Source organism: Globicephala melas, unplaced genomic scaffold, assembly GCF_963455315.2.
Source record: "Globicephala melas unplaced genomic scaffold, mGloMel1.2 SCAFFOLD_354, whole genome shotgun sequence".
Lineage (NCBI taxonomy): Eukaryota > Metazoa > Chordata > Mammalia > Artiodactyla > Delphinidae > Globicephala > Globicephala melas.
The window spans coordinates 1-12,406 of NW_027207523.1; the positions used below are offsets into that span (position 1 = coordinate 1).

Consider the following 12,406-nt stretch of genomic DNA (forward strand, 5'->3'; position numbering starts at 1 on the left):
CCCAGTTTCGCTGGCGCTGGCGCCTTAACGCCAGCCTGGCGGCCGGCCCGCCCCGGCAGGGCCCCCTCGCCCGCCCAGGCAGGGCAACGGAGGTCTCGGGTATCGGGCGGCGGCGGAGGGTTTGGCGACCACCTCCCAGCCCAGGGCGGCCGTGACCCAGCAAACCCTTCGGCGCTTGGCGCCCCGCCCAAGATCCCGCACGTCGCTCACAGGGACGTGGCCCCGGAGGCTTCAGGGCCCGGGGCCCGCGGTCCCTTGGGCATCGGCCCTGCCCGCCCACGCGGCCCTAGGCGCAGCCCGGCCGCAGCCCGGGCCGGCCCTCCTGCCCGACAGCAGCTGGCCCGAAGCCACCGGGAGCCACCATTGAGTCGCCACGGCCCCTCAGCCCCGGCAAGGCCACCCTTGCCCCCACACCCCCCGCCGAGCTCAGGACCCCGCCCCTGGTGGCCGGCAGGCCCGGGGAAGCGGCCCCTGCCCTCGATCCCGCTCCCGCACCCGGCCGCGGTGACACGCCAGAGGGGCGGGGTGGGGGGGGCTTTTGTCGGAGGGAGCTGTGGAGGGACACACCGGCACACAGGTGGCGGCGCCGGGGCTGGGCGCCGGTGGGGGCGGCCAGGTGCAGGTCGAGGGGCTCGCGGGCCGAAAGGACGGCAACTGGGCCCGCGGCGGAGTCTGGGTCCGGGCCAGCCACCCCGGGAGCGTCTGGGGTGCGCCTGCCTTCCAGGGCCGCCTTCTGGCCGCCTGGCCGGCCGGGCCGGCGGGGAGCGACCCCGCCGGCGCGCGCCGTGGTGGGAGGGGCCTGAGGAGGTGGGGCCTGCAGCGGGGCCCGGCGGGGGCGGAGCCGGCGGCCCCCGCCGCGGGCGAGTAAAGGAGAAGGCGGGCGGAGCGGGAGGCAAAAAGCCTACAGCACCCGGTATTCCCAGGCGGTCTCCCATCCAAGTACTAACCAGGCCCGACCCTGCTTAGCTTCCGAGATCAGACGAGATCGGGCGCGTTCAGGGTGGTATGGCCGTAGACGGGGGCGGGGGGCCGCGGGCGGCCTCTTGAGGCCCAGTTTCGCTGGCGCTGGCGCCTTAACGCCAGCCTGGCGGCCGGCCCGCCCCGGCAGGGCCCCCTCGCCCGCCCAGGCAGGGGCAACGGAGGTCTCGGGTATCGGGCGGCGGCGGAGGGTTTGGCGACCACCTCCCAGCCCAGGGCGGCCGTGACCCAGCAAACCCTTCGGCGCTTGGCGCCCCGCCCAAGATCCCGCACGTCGCTCACAGGGACGTGGCCCCGGAGGCTTCAGGGCCCGGGGCCCGCGGTCCCTTGGGCATCGGCCCTGCCCGCCCACGCGGCCCTAGGCGCAGCCCGGCCGCAGCCCGGGCCGGCCCTCCTGCCCGACAGCAGCTGGCCCGAAGCCACCGGGAGCCACCATTGAGTCGCCACGGCCCCTCAGCCCCGGCAAGGCCACCCTTGCCCCCACACCCCCCGCCGAGCTCAGGACCCCGCCCCTGGTGGCCGGCAGGCCCGGGGAAGCGGCCCCTGCCCTCGATCCCGCTCCCGCACCCGGCCGCGGTGACACGCCAGAGGGGCGGGGTGGGGGGGGCTTTTGTCGGAGGGAGCTGTGGAGGGACACACCGGCACACAGGTGGCGGCGCCGGGGTTGGGCGCCGGTGGGGCGGCCAGGTGCAGGTCGAGGGGCTCGCGGGCCGAAAGGACGGCAACTGGGCCCGCGGCGGAGTCTGGGTCCGGGCCAGCCACCCCGGGAGCGTCTGGGGTGCGCCTGCCTTCCAGGGCCGCCTTCTGGCCGCCTGGCCGGCCGGGCCGGCGGGGAGCGACCCCGCCGGCGCGCGCCGTGGTGGGAGGGGCCTGAGGAGGTGGGCCTGCAGCGGGGCCCGGCGGGGGCGGAGCCGGCGACCCCGCCGCGGGCGAGTAAAGGAGAAGGCGGGCGGAGCGGGAGGCAAAAAGCCTACAGCACCCGGTATTCCCAGGCGGTCTCCCATCCAAGTACTAACCAGGCCCGACCCTGCTTAGCTTCCGAGATCAGACGAGATCGGGCGCGTTCAGGGTGGTATGGCCGTAGACGGGGGCGGGGGGCCGCGGGCGGCCTCTTGAGGCCCAGTTTCGCTGGCGCTGGCGCCTTAACGCCAGCCTGGCGGCCGGCCCGCCCCGGCAGGGCCCCCTCGCCCGCCCAGGCAGGGGCAACGGAGGTCTCGGGTATCGGGCGGCGGCGGAGGGTTTGGCGACCACCTCCCAGCCCAGGGCGGCCGTGACCCAGCAAACCCTTCGGCGCTTGGCGCCCCGCCCAAGATCCCGCACGTCGCTCACAGGGACGTGGCCCCGGAGGCTTCAGGGCCCGGGCCCGCGGTCCCTTGGGCATCGGCCCTGCCCGCCCACGCGGCCCTAGGCGCAGCCCGGCCGCAGCCCGGGCCGGCCCTCCTGCCCGACAGCAGCTGGCCCGAAGCCACCGGGAGCCACCATTGAGTCGCCACGGCCCCTCAGCCCCGGCAAGGCCACCCTTGCCCCCACACCCCCGCCGAGCTCAGGACCCCGCCCCTGGTGGCCGGCAGGCCCGGGGAAGCGGCCCCTGCCCTCGATCCCGCTCCCGCACCCGGCCGCGGTGACACGCCAGAGGGGCGGGGTGGGGGGGGGCTTTTGTCAGAGGGAGCTGTGGAGGGACACACCGGCACACAGGTGGCGGCGCCGGGGCTGGGCGCCGGTGGGGGCGGCCAGGTGCAGGTCGAGGGGCTCGCGGGCCGAAAGGACGGCAACTGGGCCCGCGGCGGAGTCTGGGTCCGGGCCAGCCACCCCGGGAGCGTCTGGGGTGCGCCTGCCTTCCAGGGCCGCCTTCTGGCCGCCTGGCCGGCCGGGCCGGCGGGGAGCGACCCCGCCGGCGCGCGCCGTGGTGGGAGGGGCCTGAGGAGGTGGGGCCTGCAGCGGGGCCCGGCGGGGGCGGAGCCGGCGGCCCCCGCCGCGGGCGAGTAAAGGAGAAGGCGGGCGGAGCGGGAGGCAAAAAGCCTACAGCACCCGGTATTCCCAGGCGGTCTCCCATCCAAGTACTAACCAGGCCCGACCCTGCTTAGCTTCCGAGATCAGACGAGATCGGGCGCGTTCAGGGTGGTATGGCCGTAGACGGGGGCGGGGGGCCGCGGGCGGCCTCTTGAGGCCCAGTTTCGCTGGCGCTGGCGCCTTAACGCCAGCCTGGCGGCCGGCCCGCCCCGGCAGGGCCCCTCGCCCGCCCAGGCAGGGGCAACGGAGGTCTCGGGTATCGGGCGGCGGCGGAGGGTTTGGCGACCACCTCCCAGCCCAGGGCGGCCGTGACCCAGCAAACCCTTCGGCGCTTGGCGCCCCGCCCAAGATCCCGCACGTCGCTCACAGGGACGTGGCCCCGGAGGCTTCAGGGCCCGGGGCCCGCGGTCCCTTGGCATCGGCCCTGCCCGCCCACGCGGCCCTAGGCGCAGCCCGGCCGCAGCCCGGGCCGGCCCTCCTGCCCGACAGCAGCTGGCCCGAAGCCACCGGGAGCCACCAATGAGTCGCCACGGCCCCTCAGCCCCGGCAAGGCCACCCTTGCCCCCACACCCCCCGCCGAGCTCAGGACCCCGCCCCTGGTGGCCGGCAGGCCCGGGGAAGCGGCCCCTGCCCTCGATCCCGCTCCCGCACCCGGCCGCGGTGACACGCCAGAGGGCGGGGTGGGGGGGGCTTTTGTCGGAGGGAGCTGTGGAGGGACACACCGGCACACAGGTGGCGGCGCCGGGGCTGGGCGCCGGTGGGGGCGGCCAGGTGCAGGTCGAGGGGCTCGCGGGCCGAAAGGACGGCAACTGGGCCCGCGGCGGAGTCTGGGTCCGGGCCAGCCACCCCGGGAGCGTCTGGGGTGCGCCTGCCTTCCAGGGCCGCCTTCTGGCCGCCTGGCCGGCCGGGCCGGCGGGGAGCGACCCCGCCGGCGCGCGCCGTGGTGGGAGGGGCCTGAGGAGGTGGGGCCTGCAGCGGGGCCCGGCGGGGGCGGAGCCGGCGGCCCCCGCCGCGGGCGAGTAAAGGAGAAGGCGGGCGGAGCGGGAGGCAAAAAGCCTACAGCACCCGGTATTCCCAGGCGGTCTCCCATCCAAGTACTAACCAGGCCCGACCCTGCTTAGCTTCCGAGATCAGACGAGATCGGGCGCGTTCAGGGTGGTATGGCCGTAGACGGGGGCGGGGGGCCGCGGGCGGCCTCTTGAGGCCCAGTTTCGCTGGCGCTGGCGCCTTAACGCCAGCCTGGCGGCCGGCCCGCCCCGGCAGGGCCCCCTCGCCCGCCCAGGCAGGGGCAACGGAGGTCTCGGGTATCGGGCGGCGGCGGAGGGTTGGCGACCACCTCCCAGCCCAGGGCGGCCGTGACCCAGCAAACCCTTCGGCGCTTGGCGCCCCGCCCAAGATCCCGCACGTCGCTCACAGGGACGTGGCCCCGGAGGCTTCAGGGCCCGGGGCCCGCGGTCCCTTGGGCATCGGCCCTGCCCGCCCACGCGGCCCTAGGCGCAGCCCGGCCGCAGCCCGGCCGGCCCTCCTGCCCGACAGCAGCTGGCCCGAAGCCACCGGGAGCCACCATTGAGTCGCCACGGCCCCTCAGCCCCGGCAAGGCCACCCTTGCCCCCACACCCCCCGCCGAGCTCAGGACCCCGCCCCTGGTGGCCGGCAGGCCCGGGGAAGCGGCCCCTGCCCTCGATCCCGCTCCCGCACCCGGCCGCGGTGACACGCCAGAGGGGCGGGGTGGGGGGGGGCTTTTGTCAGAGGGAGCTGTGGAGGGACACACCGGCACACAGGTGGCGGCGCCGGGGCTGGGCGCCGGTGGGGGCGGCCAGGTGCAGGTCGAGGGGCTCGCGGGCCGAAAGGACGGCAACTGGGCCCGCGGCGGAGTCTGGGTCCGGGCCAGCCACCCCGGGAGCGTCTGGGGTGCGCCTGCCTTCCAGGGCCGCCTTCTGGCCGCCTGGCCGGCCGGGCCGGCGGGGAGCGACCCCGCCGGCGCGCGCCGTGGTGGGAGGGGCCTGAGGAGGTGGGGCCTGCAGCGGGGCCCGGCGGGGGCGGAGCCGGCGGCCCCCGCCGCGGGCGAGTAAAGGAGAAGGCGGGCGGAGCGGGAGGCAAAAAGCCTACAGCACCCGGTATTCCCAGGCGGTCTCCCATCCAAGTACTAACCAGGCCGACCCTGCTTAGCTTCCGAGATCAGACGAGATCGGGCGCGTTCAGGGTGGTATGGCCGTAGACGGGGGCGGGGGGCCGCGGGCGGCCTCTTGAGGCCCAGTTTCGCTGGCGCTGGCGCCTTAACGCCAGCCTGGCGGCCGGCCCGCCCCGGCAGGGCCCCCTCGCCCGCCCAGGCAGGGGCAACGGAGGTCTCGGGTATCGGGCGGCGGCGGAGGGTTTGGCGACCACCTCCCAGCCCAGGGCGGCCGTGACCCAGCAAACCCTTCGGCGCTTGGCGCCCCGCCCAAGATCCCGCACGTCGCTCACAGGGACGTGGCCCCGGAGGCTTCAGGGCCCGGGGCCCGCGGTCCCTTGGGCATCGGCCCTGCCCGCCCACGCGGCCCTAGGCGCAGCCCGGCCGCAGCCCGGGCCGGCCCTCCTGCCCGACAGCAGCTGGCCCGAAGCCACCGGGAGCCACCATTGAGTCGCCACGGCCCCTCAGCCCCGGCAAGGCCACCCTTGCCCCCACACCCCCCGCCGAGCTCAGGACCCCGCCCCTGGTGGCCGGCAGGCCCGGGGAAGCGGCCCCTGCCCTCGATCCCGCTCCCGCACCCGGCCGCGGTGACACGCCAGAGGGGCGGGGTGGGGGGGGGCTTTTGTCGGAGGGAGCTGTGGAGGGACACACCGGCACACAGGTGGCGGCGCCGGGGTTGGGCGCCGGTGGGGGCGGCCAGGTGCAGGTCGAGGGGCTCGCGGGCCGAAAGGACGGCAACTGGGCCCGCGGCGGAGTCTGGGTCCGGGCCAGCCACCCCGGGAGCGTCTGGGGTGCGGCTGCCTTCCAGGGCCGCCTTCTGGCCGCCTGGCCGGCCGGGCCGGCGGGGAGCGACCCCGCCGGCGCGCGCCGTGGTGGGAGGGGCCTGAGGAGGTGGGGCCTGCAGCGGGGCCCGGCGGGGGCGGAGCCGGCGACCCCGCCGCGGGCGAGTAAAGGAGAAGGCGGGCGGAGCGGGAGGCAAAAAGCCTACAGCACCCGGTATTCCCAGGCGGTCTCCCATCCAAGTACTAACCAGGCCCGACCCTGCTTAGCTTCCGAGATCAGACGAGATCGGGCGCGTTCAGGGTGGTATGGCCGTAGACGGGGGCGGGGGGCCGCGGGCGGCCTCTTGAGGCCCAGTTTCGCTGGCGCTGGCGCCTTAACGCCAGCCTGGCGGCCGGCCCGCCCCGGCAGGGCCCCCTCGCCCGCCCAGGCAGGGGCAACGGAGGTCTCGGGTATCGGGCGGCGGCGGAGGGTTTGGCGACCACCTCCCAGCCCAGGGCGGCCGTGACCCAGCAAACCCTTCGGCGCTTGGCGCCCCGCCCAAGATCCCGCACGTCGCTCACAGGGACGTGGCCCCGGAGGCTTCAGGGCCCGGGGCCCGCGGTCCCTTGGGCATCGGCCCTGCCCGCCCACGCGGCCCTAGGCGCAGCCCGGCCGCAGCCCGGGCCGGCCCTCCTGCCCGACAGCAGCTGGCCCGAAGCCACCGGGAGCCACCATTGAGTCGCCACGGCCCCTCAGCCCCGGCAAGGCCACCCTTGCCCCCACACCCCCCGCCGAGCTCAGGACCCCGCCCCTGGTGGCCGGCAGGCCCGGGGAAGCGGCCCCTGCCCTCGATCCCGCTCCCGCACCCGGCCGCGGTGACACGCCAGAGGGGCGGGGTGGGGGGGGGCTTTTGTCAGAGGGAGCTGTGGAGGGACACACCGGCACACAGGTGGCGGCGCCGGGGCTGGGCGCCGGTGGGGGCGGCCAGGTGCAGGTCGAGGGGCTCGCGGGCCGAAAGGACGGCAACTGGGCCCGCGGCGGAGTCTGGGTCCGGGCCAGCCACCCCGGGAGCGTCTGGGGTGCGCCTGCCTTCCAGGGCCGCCTTCTGGCCGCCTGGCCGGCCGGGCCGGCGGGGAGCGACCCCGCCGGCGCGCGCCGTGGTGGGAGGGGCCTGAGGAGGTGGGGCCTGCAGCGGGGCCCGGCGGGGGCGGAGCCGGCGGCCCCCGCCGCGGGCGAGTAAAGGAGAAGGCGGGCGGAGCGGGAGGCAAAAAGCCTACAGCACCCGGTATTCCCAGGCGGTCTCCCATCCAAGTACTAACCAGGCCCGACCCTGCTTAGCTTCCGAGATCAGACGAGATCGGGCGCGTTCAGGGTGGTATGGCCGTAGACGGGGGCGGGGGGCCGCGGGCGGCCTCTTGAGGCCCAGTTTCGCTGGCGCTGGCGCCTTAACGCCAGCCTGGCGGCCGGCCCGCCCCGGCAGGGCCCCCTCGCCCGCCCAGGCAGGGGCAACGGAGGTCTCGGGTATCGGGCGGCGGCGGAGGGTTTGGCGACCACCTCCCAGCCCAGGGCGGCCGTGACCCAGCAAACCCTTCGGCGCTTGGCGCCCCGCCCAAGATCCCGCACGTCGCTCACAGGGACGTGGCCCCGGAGGCTTCAGGGCCCGGGGCCCGCGGTCCCTTGGGCATCGGCCCTGCCCGCCCACGCGGCCCTAGGCGCAGCCCGGCCGCAGCCCGGGCCGGCCCTCCTGCCCGACAGCAGCTGGCCCGAAGCCACCGGGAGCCACCAATGAGTCGCCACGGCCCCTCAGCCCCGGCAAGGCCACCCTTGCCCCCACACCCCCCGCCGAGCTCAGGACCCCGCCCCTGGTGGCCGGCAGGCCCGGGGAAGCGGCCCCTGCCCTCGATCCCGCTCCCGCACCCGGCCGCGGTGACACGCCAGAGGGGCGGGGTGGGGGGGGGCTTTTGTCGGAGGGAGCTGTGGAGGGACACACCGGCACACAGGTGGCGGCGCCGGGGCTGGGCGCCGGTGGGGGCGGCCAGGTGCAGGTCGAGGGGCTCGCGGGCCGAAAGGACGGCAACTGGGCCCGCGGCGGAGTCTGGGTCCGGGCCAGCCACCCCGGGAGCGTCTGGGGTGCGCCTGCCTTCCAGGGCCGCCTTCTGGCCGCCTGGCCGGCCGGGCCGGCGGGGAGCGACCCCGCCGGCGCGCGCCGTGGTGGGAGGGGCCTGAGGAGGTGGGGCCTGCAGCGGGGCCCGGCGGGGGCGGAGCCGGCGGCCCCCGCCGCGGGCGAGTAAAGGAGAAGGCGGGCGGAGCGGGAGGCAAAAAGCCTACAGCACCCGGTATTCCCAGGCGGTCTCCCATCCAAGTACTAACCAGGCCCGACCCTGCTTAGCTTCCGAGATCAGACGAGATCGGGCGCGTTCAGGGTGGTATGGCCGTAGACGGGGGCGGGGGGCCGCGGGCGGCCTCTTGAGGCCCAGTTTCGCTGGCGCTGGCGCCTTAACGCCAGCCTGGCGGCCGGCCCGCCCCGGCAGGGCCCCCTCGCCCGCCCAGGCAGGGGCAACGGAGGTCTCGGGTATCGGGCGGCGGCGGAGGGTTTGGCGACCACCTCCCAGCCCAGGGCGGCCGTGACCCAGCAAACCCTTCGGCGCTTGGCGCCCCGCCCAAGATCCCGCACGTCGCTCACAGGGACGTGGCCCCGGAGGCTTCAGGGCCCGGGGCCCGCGGTCCCTTGGGCATCGGCCCTGCCCGCCCACGCGGCCCTAGGCGCAGCCCGGCCGCAGCCCGGGCCGGCCCTCCTGCCCGACAGCAGCTGGCCCGAAGCCACCGGGAGCCACCATTGAGTCGCCACGGCCCCTCAGCCCCGGCAAGGCCACCCTTGCCCCCACACCCCCCGCCGAGCTCAGGACCCCGCCCCTGGTGGCCGGCAGGCCCGGGGAAGCGGCCCCTGCCCTCGATCCCGCTCCCGCACCCGGCCGCGGTGACACGCCAGAGGGGCGGGGTGGGGGGGGGCTTTTGTCAGAGGGAGCTGTGGAGGGACACACCGGCACACAGGTGGCGGCGCCGGGGCTGGGCGCCGGTGGGGGCGGCCAGGTGCAGGTCGAGGGGCTCGCGGGCCGAAAGGACGGCAACTGGGCCCGCGGCGGAGTCTGGGTCCGGGCCAGCCACCCCGGGAGCGTCTGGGGTGCGCCTGCCTTCCAGGGCCGCCTTCTGGCCGCCTGGCCGGCCGGGCCGGCGGGGAGCGACCCCGCCGGCGCGCGCCGTGGTGGGAGGGGCCTGAGGAGGTGGGGCCTGCAGCGGGGCCCGGCGGGGGCGGAGCCGGCGGCCCCCGCCGCGGGCGAGTAAAGGAGAAGGCGGGCGGAGCGGGAGGCAAAAAGCCTACAGCACCCGGTATTCCCAGGCGGTCTCCCATCCAAGTACTAACCAGGCCCGACCCTGCTTAGCTTCCGAGATCAGACGAGATCGGGCGCGTTCAGGGTGGTATGGCCGTAGACGGGGGCGGGGGGCCGCGGGCGGCCTCTTGAGGCCCAGTTTCGCTGGCGCTGGCGCCTTAACGCCAGCCTGGCGGCCGGCCCGCCCCGGCAGGGCCCCCTCGCCCGCCCAGGCAGGGGCAACGGAGGTCTCGGGTATCGGGCGGCGGCGGAGGGTTTGGCGACCACCTCCCAGCCCAGGGCGGCCGTGACCCAGCAAACCCTTCGGCGCTTGGCGCCCCGCCCAAGATCCCGCACGTCGCTCACAGGGACGTGGCCCCGGAGGCTTCAGGGCCCGGGGCCCGCGGTCCCTTGGGCATCGGCCCTGCCCGCCCACGCGGCCCTAGGCGCAGCCCGGCCGCAGCCCGGGCCGGCCCTCCTGCCCGACAGCAGCTGGCCCGAAGCCACCGGGAGCCACCATTGAGTCGCCACGGCCCCTCAGCCCCGGCAAGGCCACCCTTGCCCCCACACCCCCCGCCGAGCTCAGGACCCCGCCCCTGGTGGCCGGCAGGCCCGGGGAAGCGGCCCCTGCCCTCGATCCCGCTCCCGCACCCGGCCGCGGTGACACGCCAGAGGGGCGGGGTGGGGGGGGGCTTTTGTCGGAGGGAGCTGTGGAGGGACACACCGGCACACAGGTGGCGGCGCCGGGGTTGGGCGCCGGTGGGGGCGGCCAGGTGCAGGTCGAGGGGCTCGCGGGCCGAAAGGACGGCAACTGGGCCCGCGGCGGAGTCTGGGTCCGGGCCAGCCACCCCGGGAGCGTCTGGGGTGCGGCTGCCTTCCAGGGCCGCCTTCTGGCCGCCTGGCCGGCCGGGCCGGCGGGGAGCGACCCCGCCGGCGCGCGCCGTGGTGGGAGGGGCCTGAGGAGGTGGGGCCTGCAGCGGGGCCCGGCGGGGGCGGAGCCGGCGACCCCGCCGCGGGCGAGTAAAGGAGAAGGCGGGCGGAGCGGGAGGCAAAAAGCCTACAGCACCCGGTATTCCCAGGCGGTCTCCCATCCAAGTACTAACCAGGCCCGACCCTGCTTAGCTTCCGAGATCAGACGAGATCGGGCGCGTTCAGGGTGGTATGGCCGTAGACGGGGGCGGGGGGCCGCGGGCGGCCTCTTGAGGCCCAGTTTCGCTGGCGCTGGCGCCTTAACGCCAGCCTGGCGGCCGGCCCGCCCCGGCAGGGCCCCCTCGCCCGCCCAGGCAGGGGCAACGGAGGTCTCGGGTATCGGGCGGCGGCGGAGGGTTTGGCGACCACCTCCCAGCCCAGGGCGGCCGTGACCCAGCAAACCCTTCGGCGCTTGGCGCCCCGCCCAAGATCCCGCACGTCGCTCACAGGGACGTGGCCCCGGAGGCTTCAGGGCCCGGGGCCCGCGGTCCCTTGGGCATCGGCCCTGCCCGCCCACGCGGCCCTAGGCGCAGCCCGGCCGCAGCCCGGGCCGGCCCTCCTGCCCGACAGCAGCTGGCCCGAAGCCACCGGGAGCCACCATTGAGTCGCCACGGCCCCTCAGCCCCGGCAAGGCCACCCTTGCCCCCACACCCCCCGCCGAGCTCAGGACCCCGCCCCTGGTGGCCGGCAGGCCCGGGGAAGCGGCCCCTGCCCTCGATCCCGCTCCCGCACCCGGCCGCGGTGACACGCCAGAGGGGCGGGGTGGGGGGGGGCTTTTGTCAGAGGGAGCTGTGGAGGGACACACCGGCACACAGGTGGCGGCGCCGGGGCTGGGCGCCGGTGGGGGCGGCCAGGTGCAGGTCGAGGGGCTCGCGGGCCGAAAGGACGGCAACTGGGCCCGCGGCGGAGTCTGGGTCCGGGCCAGCCACCCCGGGAGCGTCTGGGGTGCGCCTGCCTTCCAGGGCCGCCTTCTGGCCGCCTGGCCGGCCGGGCCGGCGGGGAGCGACCCCGCCGGCGCGCGCCGTGGTGGGAGGGGCCTGAGGAGGTGGGGCCTGCAGCGGGGCCCGGCGGGGGCGGAGCCGGCGGCCCCCGCCGCGGGCGAGTAAAGGAGAAGGCGGGCGGAGCGGGAGGCAAAAAGCCTACAGCACCCGGTATTCCCAGGCGGTCTCCCATCCAAGTACTAACCAGGCCCGACCCTGCTTAGCTTCCGAGATCAGACGAGATCGGGCGCGTTCAGGGTGGTATGGCCGTAGACGGGGGCGGGGGGCCGCGGGCGGCCTCTTGAGGCCCAGTTTCGCTGGCGCTGGCGCCTTAACGCCAGCCTGGCGGCCGGCCCGCCCCGGCAGGGCCCCCTCGCCCGCCCAGGCAGGGGCAACGGAGGTCTCGGGTATCGGGCGGCGGCGGAGGGTTTGGCGACCACCTCCCAGCCCAGGGCGGCCGTGACCCAGCAAACCCTTCGGCGCTTGGCGCCCCGCCCAAGATCCCGCACGTCGCTCACAGGGACGTGGCCCCGGAGGCTTCAGGGCCCGGGGCCCGCGGTCCCTTGGGCATCGGCCCTGCCCGCCCACGCGGCCCTAGGCGCAGCCCGGCCGCAGCCCGGGCCGGCCCTCCTGCCCGACAGCAGCTGGCCCGAAGCCACCGGGAGCCACCAATGAGTCGCCACGGCCCCTCAGCCCCGGCAAGGCCACCCTTGCCCCCACACCCCCCGCCGAGCTCAGGACCCCGCCCCTGGTGGCCGGCAGGCCCGGGGAAGCGGCCCCTGCCCTCGATCCCGCTCCCGCACCCGGCCGCGGTGACACGCCAGAGGGGCGGGGTGGGGGGGGGCTTTTGTCGGAGGGAGCTGTGGAGGGACACACCGGCACACAGGTGGCGGCGCCGGGGCTGGGCGCCGGTGGGGGCGGCCAGGTGCAGGTCGAGGGGCTCGCGGGCCGAAAGGACGGCAACTGGGCCCGCGGCGGAGTCTGGGTCCGGGCCAGCCACCCCGGGAGCGTCTGGGGTGCGCCTGCCTTCCAGGGCCGCCTTCTGGCCGCCTGGCCGGCCGGGCCGGCGGGGAGCGACCCCGCCGGCGCGCGCCGTGGTGGGAGGGGCCTGAGGAGGTGGGGCCTGCAGCGGGGCCCGGCGGGGGCGGAGCCGGCGGCCCCCGCCGCGG

The 12,406-nt window shown here is 76.9% G+C and overlaps 11 non-coding genes across 11 annotated transcripts; all 11 read right to left on the reverse strand.

Moving 5' to 3' along the window:
* Window positions 1-898: 898 nt before the first annotated feature.
* LOC132596501 (5S ribosomal RNA) lies at window positions 899-1,017 on the reverse strand. Its single transcript, XR_009562579.1, has one exon. It is a non-coding gene; the product is annotated as a 5S ribosomal RNA (ribosomal RNA).
* Window positions 1,018-1,945: 928 nt separating this feature from the next.
* On the reverse strand, window positions 1,946-2,064 carry LOC132596607 (5S ribosomal RNA). The gene has a single exon (XR_009562684.1). It is a non-coding gene; the product is annotated as a 5S ribosomal RNA (ribosomal RNA).
* Window positions 2,065-2,994: 930 nt separating this feature from the next.
* Window positions 2,995-3,113, reverse strand: LOC132596618 (5S ribosomal RNA). The gene has a single exon (XR_009562695.1). It is a non-coding gene; the product is annotated as a 5S ribosomal RNA (ribosomal RNA).
* A 928-nt stretch (window positions 3,114-4,041) lies between these two features.
* Window positions 4,042-4,160, reverse strand: LOC132596629 (5S ribosomal RNA). Its single transcript, XR_009562706.1, has one exon. It is a non-coding gene; the product is annotated as a 5S ribosomal RNA (ribosomal RNA).
* Window positions 4,161-5,090: 930 nt separating this feature from the next.
* On the reverse strand, window positions 5,091-5,208 carry LOC132596601 (5S ribosomal RNA). Its single transcript, XR_009562679.1, has one exon. It is a non-coding gene; the product is annotated as a 5S ribosomal RNA (ribosomal RNA).
* Window positions 5,209-6,139: 931 nt separating this feature from the next.
* LOC132596640 (5S ribosomal RNA) lies at window positions 6,140-6,258 on the reverse strand. Its single transcript, XR_009562717.1, has one exon. It is a non-coding gene; the product is annotated as a 5S ribosomal RNA (ribosomal RNA).
* Window positions 6,259-7,190: 932 nt separating this feature from the next.
* On the reverse strand, window positions 7,191-7,309 carry LOC132596507 (5S ribosomal RNA). The gene has a single exon (XR_009562585.1). It is a non-coding gene; the product is annotated as a 5S ribosomal RNA (ribosomal RNA).
* Window positions 7,310-8,241: 932 nt separating this feature from the next.
* LOC132596518 (5S ribosomal RNA) lies at window positions 8,242-8,360 on the reverse strand. Its single transcript, XR_009562596.1, has one exon. It is a non-coding gene; the product is annotated as a 5S ribosomal RNA (ribosomal RNA).
* A 932-nt stretch (window positions 8,361-9,292) lies between these two features.
* LOC132596529 (5S ribosomal RNA) lies at window positions 9,293-9,411 on the reverse strand. Its single transcript, XR_009562607.1, has one exon. It is a non-coding gene; the product is annotated as a 5S ribosomal RNA (ribosomal RNA).
* A 931-nt stretch (window positions 9,412-10,342) lies between these two features.
* On the reverse strand, window positions 10,343-10,461 carry LOC132596540 (5S ribosomal RNA). Its single transcript, XR_009562618.1, has one exon. It is a non-coding gene; the product is annotated as a 5S ribosomal RNA (ribosomal RNA).
* Window positions 10,462-11,393: 932 nt separating this feature from the next.
* Window positions 11,394-11,512, reverse strand: LOC132596551 (5S ribosomal RNA). The gene has a single exon (XR_009562629.1). It is a non-coding gene; the product is annotated as a 5S ribosomal RNA (ribosomal RNA).
* Between the last annotated feature and the right edge of the window lie 894 nt (window positions 11,513-12,406).